General features: G+C 46.6%; 1 long non-coding RNA gene across 2 annotated transcripts; it reads right to left on the bottom strand.

Moving 5' to 3' along the window:
* Positions 1-2,099: 2,099 nt before the first annotated feature.
* LOC116225412 (uncharacterized) lies at positions 2,100-7,676 on the bottom strand. 2 transcript variants are annotated; one of them, XR_004166057.2, is made up of 4 exons: positions 7,109-7,676; positions 4,489-4,681; positions 3,398-3,488; positions 2,100-2,328 (listed from the first exon to the last, which is right to left on the bottom strand). It is a non-coding gene; the product is annotated as an uncharacterized LOC116225412 (long non-coding RNA). The 2 variants fall into 2 exon arrangements; XR_016470435.1 differs by having other exon boundaries at positions 3,398-3,485.
* Between the last annotated feature and the right edge of the window lie 5,522 nt (positions 7,677-13,198).

Here is a 13,198-nt window from a genome sequence, read left to right as displayed (position 1 = left end):
AGCTGCAGAGATTGGCACAGATATCAGGATATCACTGAGAGCACAGAATTTGCCAACTGAAAGAAAACCTGGGCACTTCCCATCCGTCAGAACTCTTCAGCCCCGTGAAGGAGATGATAATTCGGATGCTCTTCCCAATCGAGCTGAAGAAATACCCTTCTGCTCCTACCACAAATTGTGAATGCAAGAAAGGAAACCACACAAGATGACTATAGTATGAGTGTTCTGACCCCCCAGCCTGCTCACCTTGGCTTTTCCATAGGCTGCAAGTCAGGTATGGAGGTGGTTTCCTTCTCTCAGGATATGTGGGAAGAGATAGGCAGCTGTCAACTGATAGTATCAAGTTGCATAATTAGCTTTCAATTTGTATGCCCTCCCAGAGACTGTATAGTAGGGGAATCAAATAGATCTGAAGATAAAACAATGGCTGTAGGGACGTACAGAACATATAGTCCTCTCCCTTATCTATAGCTCCTTCTGCTCTGCAAGCACAATGGCAGCCTGCATTCATCTGTGCAGGACTGACCTCTGGAAGCAGTGTGTGCTGTTTCCTTCCTCTGAACTTACCCTACACCCTCTGTCTGTGTGGGGAAAGGGTCCTGCATCCTTGTGTGTGGCCACCACTTTGCACGGATACGCTAGCAATATTAAATTCAATCATAGCAGTAAATTATCTCCATGCCATTGTCCTTTCAGCTCACCAGAGCACAGGCTGCAAACAGAAGGATCTGAATCTTCTCCATCCTGACATCCATTTGTTCCATTGCAGGGGTGATCTGCTGGCTCTTTATTGGCCCTATAGATGCTTTTTTTAAACAGCAATGACCAACACAAAATTTGTTACTGGAATTTAAGTAGGCTTTGTGCACAGATCCCACCCGGATTCCCCATTTTGCCATGCCAGGATTTCCTGAATTTAAGATTCGACTTTTAGCTGGTAAGAGCCTTCTGCTGTTTTGGGTGGCAGGAATGCACTCAATTCCCATTTACGCACTGGATTAACTGGTCTGAAGCTCAGTAAAAAAAAGGGAGCCAGCATGGAAAAAGCCCCAAACAGAACCAACGTTCATCCAGAGTGATTTCAGTGCAATGCCTGTTCCTATCGAGGCTTAGTAGATAAAGAAGACGCAAAATGGAGATGAGTTCTACAGAAGGATGAACAGCCGTAGGACAACACTTGGATGCAAAGACTTAGGATTTAACAGGGATAGCCAGGAGGTCAGCCTGGATCATAACAACCACAGTCAATATTCAGCATTGCTGTTCAAATCTAGAAACTGTGAGAAACCCTTAGAAACTTCTCCCCAGGGTATCTCCATTAGTTACCTAGAAACCCAGACTGGGTTTTATGAGCACAAAGTATGTTGGGAGGCATGCTTGCCTCATCTGCTTTCAAAAAAGGAGCTATTCTCCCCTTTTCCCCACACCCAGCCATTTCATTAGCTCTGAACTATTTACAGGTTTTAACCCTCCCTCCTCTCTTCTCTGCAGCCTGGATTCCCAAGCTTCAAGAAGATCCTAGCTCCTTTCACTCCCAGCTTTACAGCTTCACCCAGAAGTAATCTGCACAAGCTTCTGGTATCTACAGGACTTTCTGTGCATAAGAAACCACTTAGGAGCCTAATAGCTCTGCGGGCTGTCCTGAGCCCTCCGAAAAGCCTATCTGAGAGCTGGCCTTTCCCTAGGGCTGATTGGCTGTGGGGGTAGGGAAACCCCACCAAACTCACTGGAATTAAATTCCAGACCATAATTGAAGCCAGGGAGTCTTTCAGTTGATTGTCCTTGTCTTTTGTCTGCAACCTTGCTGGGCTTTCTTTGCAGTGTGTTTGTGAGCAGGGCTTTCACAATGCATTCATTTATGGGTGGAGGAGTGATTTCCCCAAATTCAGCATCTCCTTCACAAAGCAGAGGGACTCAGCAGCACGGTGGGGGGGGGGGGGTGGCAAGTGGATCAGCCTTTCACCTTTGAAGACTTTGGCCCAATTCCTGGCTTGGAGTGAATCTGATGGGCTCTGAGCAGCACAGCCAGGGGCTGCTTCCCCATCACGCCACATCAAGCCCAGTCCCAGCAAACCCCAGCACAGGGGTTCCACTTCCAGGAGATGGGGACAGGACTCATGGTTTCACATGGTCACATCTCTTGTGACATCGCCCAGGCAAGTGGCACTCAAGGCAGCTTGGTGTGAAGATGAGGGCAGTGAAGGTAATGATTCCCCATTTATCTGCTTCTCCTTGGGTTGAATGGTCTTTCTTCTCCAGCTTAAAATTTACTGATCTTTTCTCTCTTCGTCATTTTGCTTCTTTCTGTGACAGATTATGCAGCTAGAACTGCAGGGGAAAGAAAAAAAAAAAAAGATAGTTTAACAACACTGCAGAATAGACAGGATCATCACTTTAATTCAGCAGGGGCTCTGCTCTGCGAGGAGCTGAGCTGCTGGGGGATTTATTTCTTTAATTACACTGGAAGGAAGCACAAAGAATTGATTCTGGAGAGAACCCAGGACCCAAAAATCATCCCGAGCTTTTCAGACTGTTCCTGGATATAAGGCAGAGCTTGGCACTCAGATATATGTTTTTAGAAAGGAGAAGTTTTGACTGTTCTTCCTTATGTTTAACTGTAACCACCAGCTGTGAATTTCTGCAACAGTCTTCCAGGAAGATCATCACGGACAAAAACACAGCTTCAGAGATGAAGGCATAGCAGTTTGTGAAAGTTTAGGAAGTGTCTGCCAACAGGAGAGCGGAGTTTTTAAATTTATCTAAAGTGTGGTCTACTTAGGGCTCTGAAGTACATGTAAATGGTTTGCGTGTATAAAGCAGAAACGTTCTGGTTTGGTTACAAGTGGAGATGGGATCTCTGGGAGCTCTCAAAGATAATGTCTCCTTCCAGTGCTAGCAGACCCACCAGTACTTCCAAATTTACATAGAATGGCTTGGAAGGGACCTTAAAAGCCCACCCAGCTCCAACCAGCCACCATGGGACGGTTGCCCCACACCAGATCAGGCTGCTCAGGGCACCATCCAGCCTGGCTTTGAGCACTTCTAGGGACTGGGTTGTTGGATATAGACAGCCCTCAGCAAACCAGCATCACCAGGAGGTCTGTGGTTTGGAGGCCCTCGAACAGACTGGCAACAAAGACATCCACTGGGGCTGAACAAGGAGCGAGTTGTCCCCACAGTGCTCACTGCGGCTGTTTTCTGAGGAGGCAGAGACCACCGTGGCTGTCAAACAGACAGGATCTGCTATTTTCCCTTTAGGTATTTTTTTTTTCCCCTTCACAGAGTTAAAAAACAAATAGAAGGCCCTTTGCACCTGGTGAGGAACGGCTGTTTGTTTAGACAGCCAAATGAAGTCATCGCTGAGAAACGATGCCCTCACACACCCTTTAATACTCACTTGCCAGAAACCATAATGGAGTGAAATGACCCATTGCCATCCACAGCTGTCTGATATGAGCAGGAATGCTTCTGCTGCGGCTCCATCCCTTCTAACCATACAAAAGAAAACTGTTCTTATTGTTGTCATTTCACACACACAAAAAAAAAAAGGGGGGGAAAATTTCTGCCTAATTTCCCTTGCAGTCTGTCCTGAAAACCTTGCAGTGAAGGCCACAGCACCAGGATGGCACTAACACCCAATGGAACCACCCTAAAGGAGCTCCATGCTGCAACACCGCTCTGCTCCTCAAGACAAAGGGAAAACAAAGCATTTTTAATTTGTTTTAAAACAATAGCTTCTAATATCCAGACCATTAACTTGGCTACGAGGCTCTCACAGCACAACTTGTTACGCACTACATGCTTTGAGTCATTAAAACGTATTAAACAGATTAATTGTGATGCCTTGCTGTTATACCATTTGGATTCTCGCCACAAGCCCACTTCCACCCAACCTGTATTACGTTGCGAACCTTAGAGGCATTTAAAACATCTCGTGCAAAATTAATGAAGGTGACAAGGAACCTGCCTACATTTCCAACATCTGGAGGGGCTGGGAAGCCTGCCCCAAACCCAGCTCAGCCCCACCAGCCAAGCCCCTCCTTGAGCCCAGATGATTACCATGCTCTATATGCGCCTTCCTCCTAATGAATATAGGCTTATGGATACCTCATGCATTATTTACCAAGGTGTGCTTATTATGATTGCAATGATTTAAGGCAGTTTGTTACAGGCACAGCTCTGAGTGATTGCGATCGATGGAAGAAACAAGAACAAGCCAATCTGCATGGAACAACAGTGCTGGCCCCTGGGGGCTGTGCTTCACTCATTAACCCTTCCCAAACTGGCAAAAAATAAGGAGAGCACTTCTTTGAAAGATGCAGATTACAAGATGGAAGTGTCCTCCCATTTCCACCTGGGGATGAGGGGTCATGCAGCTCTTGCAGTGGTTTTTGAGGCTAGAATCCCTCCTGCTGGCACAGCATTCCTTGTGGCATTTAATGAGTGCACTGTATGTGCCTAGAGCCTGCTCATAAGCATGCATCATACTTCCAGGCCTCACAGAGAGCTTCTCTCTTCTCCCTGGTGTAGACACAGAATGCCTTTAGCTGCTCACTGTGGAGGTCCCAGGTTCAGCAGAAGGATGATGAAGGAGGAATCATAGGATATCCTGAGTTGGAAGGGGTCCATAAGGTAGCAGATATGAGGCAGCTGCTGCAGACAAGTAGCAGGACACCGATCCCTGTATGGGAACAAGAAGGAGGAAGGGAGAGGGATGTAGAGCAGCTTGTCACCTCCTAGGTTTAAAGACAGAGAGGCCCCAGCTCTTCCCACCTGCTGCCTCCTAACATATGGAATTACAGTTCAGCATTTGCTCTGTGTGCCAGACCTGTAACCTCAGAGGCACTCAGCGTGACATGCTGATGTTGCTGTAACGTCCAACCAGAATAGCGTGAGGTCTCAAATGCCAGGAAGTGACAACTCTGACTCTTTGTCCTCGCAGCACAAGGAGGGCAGCTTGAGGGCAACAGGTGAGCTCTAGATTTACCCCAGAATTCCTCACACAAGGTGAACCCAAGATGCACTGAGGACACAACTGACCTCAGCTCGGTACCTTTGCACAGGAGCTTTGGATGGGACCCGGCACGCAGGAAACATTCATTACTTCAAAGGGGAAGCAAACAGGATGTCTGGACAAAGCACCAAATAAAAGGCTAATGACACAAATGGATATTTAATACAATGACTTCCTCTGATTATCCTATAAGGAAACACTTCAAATGCTGTCCATTTTGTACATCCTGCATCCCTGCACTATGCTTCGGAGGCTGGGAGGGAATTTTCCACGCTGTGCACTGGTAAGGTAGGCTCTGCCCTTACCTGCAGAGAGAAGGCATGCAGAGCAGGATGCTCTACCATTCAGCAGGACCCTTCCTCCCCATCACTGCTTTTTTTTCCCCTCCTGCCCTGTCCCCAAAGCAGCAGGAGCTGTGGATGGGATCAGCACCGGGATCCCAGCACGTGGGTGAAATCCTTAGGCTCAGTCTCTCCAGGACCACCCCACAGGCTGAGCCATCCTCAGGACGTTCTGTTCTGGGGGGGTCACTGTGCAAACAGAATTTAGCCAAAGTCCCTGTTTAGATTAAGCCAGGACAGGATTTCATTAGCACAGCGCTCGTTCCACACGCTGCTGTTGATCTCTCTAGAGAAAAGACAACTGAAGCCTTTTGCTTTACAGCAAGAAAGGAAGGACAAAAGGAGACAAGAGCAAGATAGTTATTAAAAAAATAAAAACTGTTTCCAGAGTCACAGTGACCTGATGATTGCTTTGGGTTAAACTAAATCCAACCCATAATAATTGGCAAGGAGGCCAAAGAGAGCAATGTCCAAGAACTAAGGTTAGGTGCTTTGCTGCTGGAGAAAGAAGCCTGAAAACTCTCAGAAAACGAGTTTTTATTTCTCTTTGATGCTGCAAAAATCAAGGGACAATTGAGATCTATATGGTTACTGAATTGTAAAATCACAATACCATTAGGAACACAAAGCTGAGTGATTGAGCAAAGTTCCTCTCTAGTTTAGACTTACAGGTTTTGCTAGCAGATATTTCATCCAGTGCCTAGCCAGCACTTTGTTTAAAGAAGGTCTTTGTTAATATTTTGATTACGTTAATAAACATTATTAGGCAAACCTGCTTCTACCCTGCAAAGGAAGACCTTCTTGCAGAAATCAAAAGAGAAAGTTTAACAGTCCTAGAAATTCTCAGGCAAAGAAGTAGGTAGGAGAAAAAACGATGCTAATTCTCTCAGCCTATGCAGCCTTTAACTACGTCAACGAAATTAAATATATAAGTAAAATAAAGACTAATTAACAAAATCAATTACAGGCTATTTTTAAGACACTGTTCTTCCCTTAAAGGAAAGCTATGGTCTGGGGATGAAGAGAAATACTTTCTAACACCTTTTGAATCTGACTTGCAGCAACTTATGCACTGCTTGTTGGGATTATTCCACCAAAACTAATATATAAATAAAATTCTCTTCTTCATTTCTTAGGAGAAAAAAGTGGAGCAAAACTTGTTTTCCTAATGTGATAAAGATGCTTCAACCAGTAAAGCCATCACTGACAGCAATTAAATACAGGTATCTTCAGACACAGTGTGAATTACTGTTATGTTATACAATATATATTATTGTATCAGAGATACAACAGCAGTTTTCTACCCATCCACGGGTTGTGCTTAAGCTCGAGGGAGAGGACTCATTCAATCCCATCGTTGCTGTACAGCTGCTTTAGGAAGAAAGCCAGTTAGTGTTCCATTCTGGGCCAAGAAAAATCATTTTTAGGGATGAGATAAGACAGAATTTGATCCTATGTTTACAGCTCCCTTCGCAACCGAGGCCAAGCTAACAGACCTGTGGGAAAGCCTTGTTGTCCCACAGAACATAGGTGTCACCAAGAAGACAGCCTGCCCCAAAAGGCTGCTGTTCTTCCCCAACATCTTCTCTAGAGCAATGCCAGGGATTAACTGACCTCATTATTTGATAGCTCAGAGCTCCCTATTGATTCCCACGTACTAAGAAATTACAGTTAGTTGCGGTCATTTTTACAGAGGGGCAAAACTGCTGACAGCAAATTCAGCAGCCAGAGGAGAGACCTATAGTCCTGTTACCTTCTCAAGCAGATCAACAGCAATAGAAAAACCGAACTGCAAAACCAAAGACCACCTTCATTAAGATTGAGGGTCACCTTCTCCCACAAAAGCTCCAGCTTCTATTGCCTTCTCCAGTCAAAGAAATCAGCTCCCCTTCCTTCCCTGATGAGCCATTTCAGTAGGCTGATGCTCATTAGCATCCACTGCCAGCTGCAAGCAGCTCAGCAGCAGAGGAGGTTAAGTGTCACTGGAGCTGAGCAGCAAGATTGGACCTGCCCTTCTCCAGCTGCATCCGTTGTGCTCTTGGGGCTGGGCCAGGCTCAAGACAGAGGATCTGACGGGGTGGAAAAGGAAATTCTGTGCATTCCTCATCCGTAGCCTACATGCCAAGTGAAATGCAGTGATGAGCAGCCAGACCGGAGTGCTCATCTGAGCCTTCATTCGAGCTGTACAAATTGCAATGAGCTTGAAGCAAAGTTTTGAGTTGGGTCCAGAGAAGCCAGGCTGCCAGGGCTGTGAAATCCTTTGCCCTCCAGTGCTCATGCAACAGGTGAAATGTTAGGAGGGGCATAAATCCTGGGTATGCCCTCCCAAGCCTGAAATCTGGCTTAGGAAAAACACCTGCCCCAAAATGTTCTGAGCATGTGAATTTAATTTTCTTTGACCTTTTCATCTCTTCTCAGCCAGGCACAAAAATATTCTCCTCAGAAGAATTCCTGCCTGGAAATGATGGCCCTTTTTTTCCCCCAAGGCCTTTGAAAAAGAACAAGTAGCTTGTCTTTTAGCAGCCTGCTGCTGCAAACAAGTAGTGCTATCACTAATTTCTCCCCACCACTTGCTGTATATATATATATACATGTATACATAACCCCTGTCTTTGTCAATTTCTTTCCTCAGAGGGTTTGTGGCCTTGCTATTTGCACCATTCAGTGCAGGACCTGCTTCAAGCCATATGGCAGGTAAGTGACCTGGCTGACTTGGTGGTCACTGCTGAAGTGTCCACCTGCTTCAGTGTCCACGTGCTTCATATATTCATGCAGCCTAAGTGACTTTTGGTTTTTAAACTCACCTGCTCCAATACCTTATTTCAGCTGGATGCAATTTCCTCAACATCCCCTCTTACTCATCCTTTAATGCAATCTACAGTGCTGGTCTCTGCTCAGTGCTGATTTCTGTCAAAACAACTTTCAAACTCAAAGCCAACCAGCCAACATAAAGCAATGGGATAAACCTCACCAACGGTTCTGTGCTCCTTGGGTAGAGTGGAAGCTTCTCCAGAAGAAGAGGATGCTCACAGATGCTCCTGGGGTGTTGGTACAAGGGCTGGTCTTTCGCTAAGGGACAAGGGATCACAAGACCCACAGCTTTCCTTCCACATTTCCTCCCAGAAAACACTGGTGATTCAGGAGGAGCCTTTGTAGCACATGTGCTGAGGGTAAACAAACACACTACTTTTAAAACAGTTTTGCAAACAGGACTACAATGAGTGGACCGAACCCAATGTCCTAAAAGGGTTTATGCAGCCCCGTGTCCCGTGCTCCTGCTCCTTTGACCTTGAGTTCCTAACATGAACACATACCAAGCATTTTTCAAAAAGCAACCAGCAAAATGGGATATTTCACTGCATTTGATCCTCCCTGGGAGAGATGAGAAGAGAAACTCTTAATGCATGCTAATCCCATCACCAGGGCACTGATGAAAGATATTTGGGATCACAGCACCTGCAAGGGATAGGGCAACCTACAGACCCTTCACGGTTCCCACCCCAGCAGCGGCTGCCTGTCAGAGTTTGGTGAAGCAATTCTCAAATACAATTTTTCCACCATAAATAAGTCCATAGCAAGGCTCAATCCCGGTGACAAAGCAAGCAGCACTGTCATTCTGCACTATTGTATGTCTGTGTCCTGCAGGTCACATCAGGCAGGGCAGCAGCCCCGTGCTCCAGGTGATGGTCAGTAACTGCACACTGCTCTTCACACGTTGGGTCAGATCCCCTCCTCAGCAGAATCCCCTGTGCCTCAGAAAACAGCCTGCAAAAATACAGAAGGAGATGATTTGCTTTCACAGGAGTTTCAGAAGCCTCTTGTTTGAGGGAGAACAAACCCTCTAAAAAAATGGAATTAATCTTTTTTTTTTTTTTAGCCCAAATAGGCACAGTCTTGATGAAGGGAGATACTTTAATGGGAGGAAGAGAGTCAGGCAGCAATTTCCATCCTGGGGCTGGGGCAGGTGGCAGCCACAAGGCTATGTGCAGACTTGTCCTCATTTTTGTCCTTTGACCTGCTCCCCTCCACAGCCCAGCCTTGTTTACCGGCATCTCCTGTTTCCATTAACCCTCAGAGGAGGTGAGGGGAGATCAGTGTTGGGACTTTTTGCATGGGATGTGCGACAAACAGCATGGGGAGACTGGGGACAGTGTTTATTAGTTGGGAAGAACTGAGAAATCCACCCAATGTGGGCTTGATGCAAAAGGATCTGTCACCACTGAAGACTTCACTGCCATGGACAACCACGTCCCAGAGCTTAAATCCAAGAACTTAAAAGCAAAGGGAAAATACCCTCCTGCTGTCAGTCACTCCAGGTGATCTGTGCCATTCCTGGCCAGATCTTGACTGGGCAGCCATGGGCCAAGCCAGTGCTGCACTAGGAATGTCCAAATAAATCACATATTCGTAATATCATAGAACCATAGAATGGCTTGGGTTGGAAGGGATCTTAAAGCCCATCCAGCTCCAACCCCCTGCCATGGACTGCTTGCCCCCACCAGCTCAGACTGCCCAGAGCCCCATCCAACCTGGCCTTGGGCACCTCCAGGGCTGGGGCACCCACAGCTTCTCTGGGCAGCTATGCCAGTACCTCACAGAATCACAGAATCACAGAATCACAGAATGGCCCAGGTTGGAAGGGACCTCAAGGATCATGAATCTCCAACCCCCCTGCCACAGGCAGGGCCACCAACCTCCCCATTTAATACTAGACCAGGCTGCCCAGGACCCCATCAAACCTTGGACACCTCCAGGGATGGGGCATCCACAACACTCTGAGTGAAAAATTTTCCCCTGACATCTAAAAAAAACCCTGCTGCAGGGAGCTAAAGTCTAAGAAAAGCCCTCTTCATGTTTTTGGTTCATAATGAAAAATTAACTCAGTTTACCTGCAAGATCATCAGATTTTAGTTTGAGGATATTTGTATTGTGAACTTCAAGTTCTATCTTTTTTTTTTTTTTTTTTTTTTTTTTTCATTTCTCTGTGTGAAATTTATCAATGGCAACAAAAGAAATTTCACCTTTGCAGTGCAGCCAAGTGCAAGGCATCAGGCCTTGGCTTGGAGAAATCCCACTGCCCATTTTACAAGATAAATGCTGACACTGAACCTCATTACAAGTTGCTGCACGGTTGTTTGGGATGGATGGACGGACAGACAGACTGTACCTCCCTCTGGTCCGTGTGTGCTTCAGCCCAGCTGCACTCAGCCTGCCTTAGTAGAAGGTATATTTGTCATCAAAGGCACCTTAGCAATAGCAAGGCACACAGATTTATCATTATTCCTGCCAGGCTGGGTTCAGCCTCCCCACCCTGCGCCTGGGAATTACCAAGTGCCACAAAGAACAAATTGAGGATTAAAAGGACCCCGCAATGTCCAGCTTTGCTGCTGGCCCTGGGGACGGAGCCGTCCCCTTCTCTTTGTCTCTGATCTGGGTTTGGCAGGTGGTGAGCCCCTCCCTGCCTCCCCGCCTGCATCAGGCGGCTTGATGAATATCCATCTAATTGGAATTAGGGATTCTCCAGACCAGCCCTCCAACTGGAGAAATTAGCTAGTTTATTCCAATAAAGATGCTAATATGGGAGGCTTTGTGAAGGGCGAGAAATTCTCATTGTCATTCAGAGGCAATTTGTAGCGGATTTGAAACCTTTGAAAAGGTGATGTGCTGGTGGCTGGGTTTGTATAATACCCATCCCGAAATTCACAGCTGAGCATTCTTCCCCCTCCATATGCTCAGTGCTGCCCAATTTGTATTCCCCCCACACGAAGGCACCGGAGCGGAGCAGTGAGCGGCACTGAAGGTCCCAGGAAGGGGCACCCCTTGGGCTCCCCAGCTTCTTGGAGCTCCTTTCTCTTTTCCAAGGGTTGGTCTATGGCTTGGCCATTGCGTTATTCCAATTAAATGTTATCCCTACAATCTCTCTTCAGCTGTAGCCTTCTGAAATGAAGACTGCACACGCTGGAGTCTTGCACGTAGCACCCAGTGGGACTGAATTATCCAGAGAGGGGTGGGTTCTCCAAACTGTTGGGCAGATGATGCTTGAGGGACCTTCTGGCCAGATCTGCCTTCAGTGCAATGGTCGCTGCGGGAAGCCTAATCAGCGTGGTTAGAATGAAACACTTCACCAAAGTGCAACCTAAATTCACATCAAACCCAAATGCTTCCCCAGGCTGCCCTTCACAGATTGCTTGAGGGAACATCGTGATAGCAAATGTTTCTCTAATCTCACAGCAGCCTGGAAATGGAGGTAGAGTTCTGTGTCACAGTGAGGGACCGCTTTTGCTGAGGGAGCATCCTCTTGCCACTGTCCTTATATCCGTTGCTCTTCCATCTTGAGATGTAATACTGGGGGATGACAGCAGAAGTTGTCAGCAGCTGGGGCTGCTTGCAGAAGCCCACTTGACTCCTGTCCATCTCTGTATCTCTGTAACTTCAGTTCAGTGGGCACAGTGGTGATGAGTTGATGGTTGGACTTGATGATCATTTCCAACCTTAATGATTCTCTGAGTTATCTGTGCACAACCTAGCACTGAAATTAACAGTTCCTTCATTAAATCCATATAACCAACAGGGGTTGCTCAACTTTAAATGTCACTCTCAGCCAGATATTTCACCATGTGCCTAAATATGAGTGTGGGATAGCCACTCTGAACCTGAGGGACAATTCCTATGCCTGCCACAAGTACCTTGAGGTCAGATGGTTTGAAACACAGGAGAGGGAGGAGGAATGTTTCTGCTCAGGGTCCTGTCTGTGGGTCAAAGCCCCATTGAAATTAGAGCCCACAGGTTGCTGGCAGGGACACTGGCACACAAGCCAGGTGCCCACATGCAGCTTTCAGCAGCAGTGGCAGGGCAGAAGTACAAATCCTGTCCTGAACCACGTCCTAAATATTTTCTCTAGGAATATCTGGCAATAGCAATGACTCGTGGTGTTTCTCAGTCACCACGCTGTGCACTCACTGCTTGGGCTGCAGTTGAACCGCTATCATTTTTCTCTGATGCTTAAAGCAAATGTCAGATTCAAAATAGGAGAAGAATCTTAATACATGGCCATAAGGGAAAAGAAAAAAAAAAAAGAAAAAGAGGTTTGGTCCCCATCCAGGGCAGCTGATACACCAGGGAGGTTTTGCTTGGCTGTGCAGCCTGTCCTGCCGCGGGTCCCCTGTGTGACCAGGGCGCAGATGAGGGTTGTATGGGAGAGCAGCATTGGCAGAGCTCAATGCTATGCTCTGAAACAAGCTAAATTGAACTCTTAAAACCCCCTGAGTAGGGATTACAGAATCTGGTTGTGATCACAAAGCGCTACAGAATTGTAACTGTACACTTCTTTTCTTATCTCACTTGTAATGTTGATCTGAATTTTAATGAAAATGGGGGAAAAATGTTTCTCAGACATTTTGGCCAGCACCGAAGCAATGCTTTGCATTATCTTCCCAGAAAGAATAGTTCTATTAGCACAATAGCTTTTTTTAACCTCTTGAAAATTGGAGTAAAATGCTGTTTTATTTTCTTGTTTCCAGTTGGCTTCATTTCCTACATGAGGCTCAGAACCAGGGAGTTTTCCCTTTCCTCTGGTCCTTCACTAGGATGGGGCCGTGGTACCTTCCTCCTGAATGTAACAGGGAAAGGAGCTGAGAGACATCAGTTTCCCCAGAATGCCTCAAATATGCCACAATCATATGGTGCTGCTGTCTTTGCCTCCAGAACCAAACAGGCATGGAGGTGCTTCCACCCAAGGGACACCAATCTGCACCGGTTACTTCTCTCCCTTTCTCCTCTCTCCCTCCCTTCCAGGGCCCCCATAGCTTTCCTTTGTGCCTCCTGTCTGATGAAAGGAGGCAGT

Source organism: Phasianus colchicus, chromosome 12 (genome assembly GCF_987193195.1).
Source record: "Phasianus colchicus chromosome 12, bPhaCol1.hap1.1, whole genome shotgun sequence".
Classification (NCBI taxonomy): domain Eukaryota; kingdom Metazoa; phylum Chordata; class Aves; order Galliformes; family Phasianidae; genus Phasianus; species Phasianus colchicus.
Note: the sequence above shows the minus strand (reverse complement) of the source record. Positions and strands in the feature narration are given on the sequence as shown.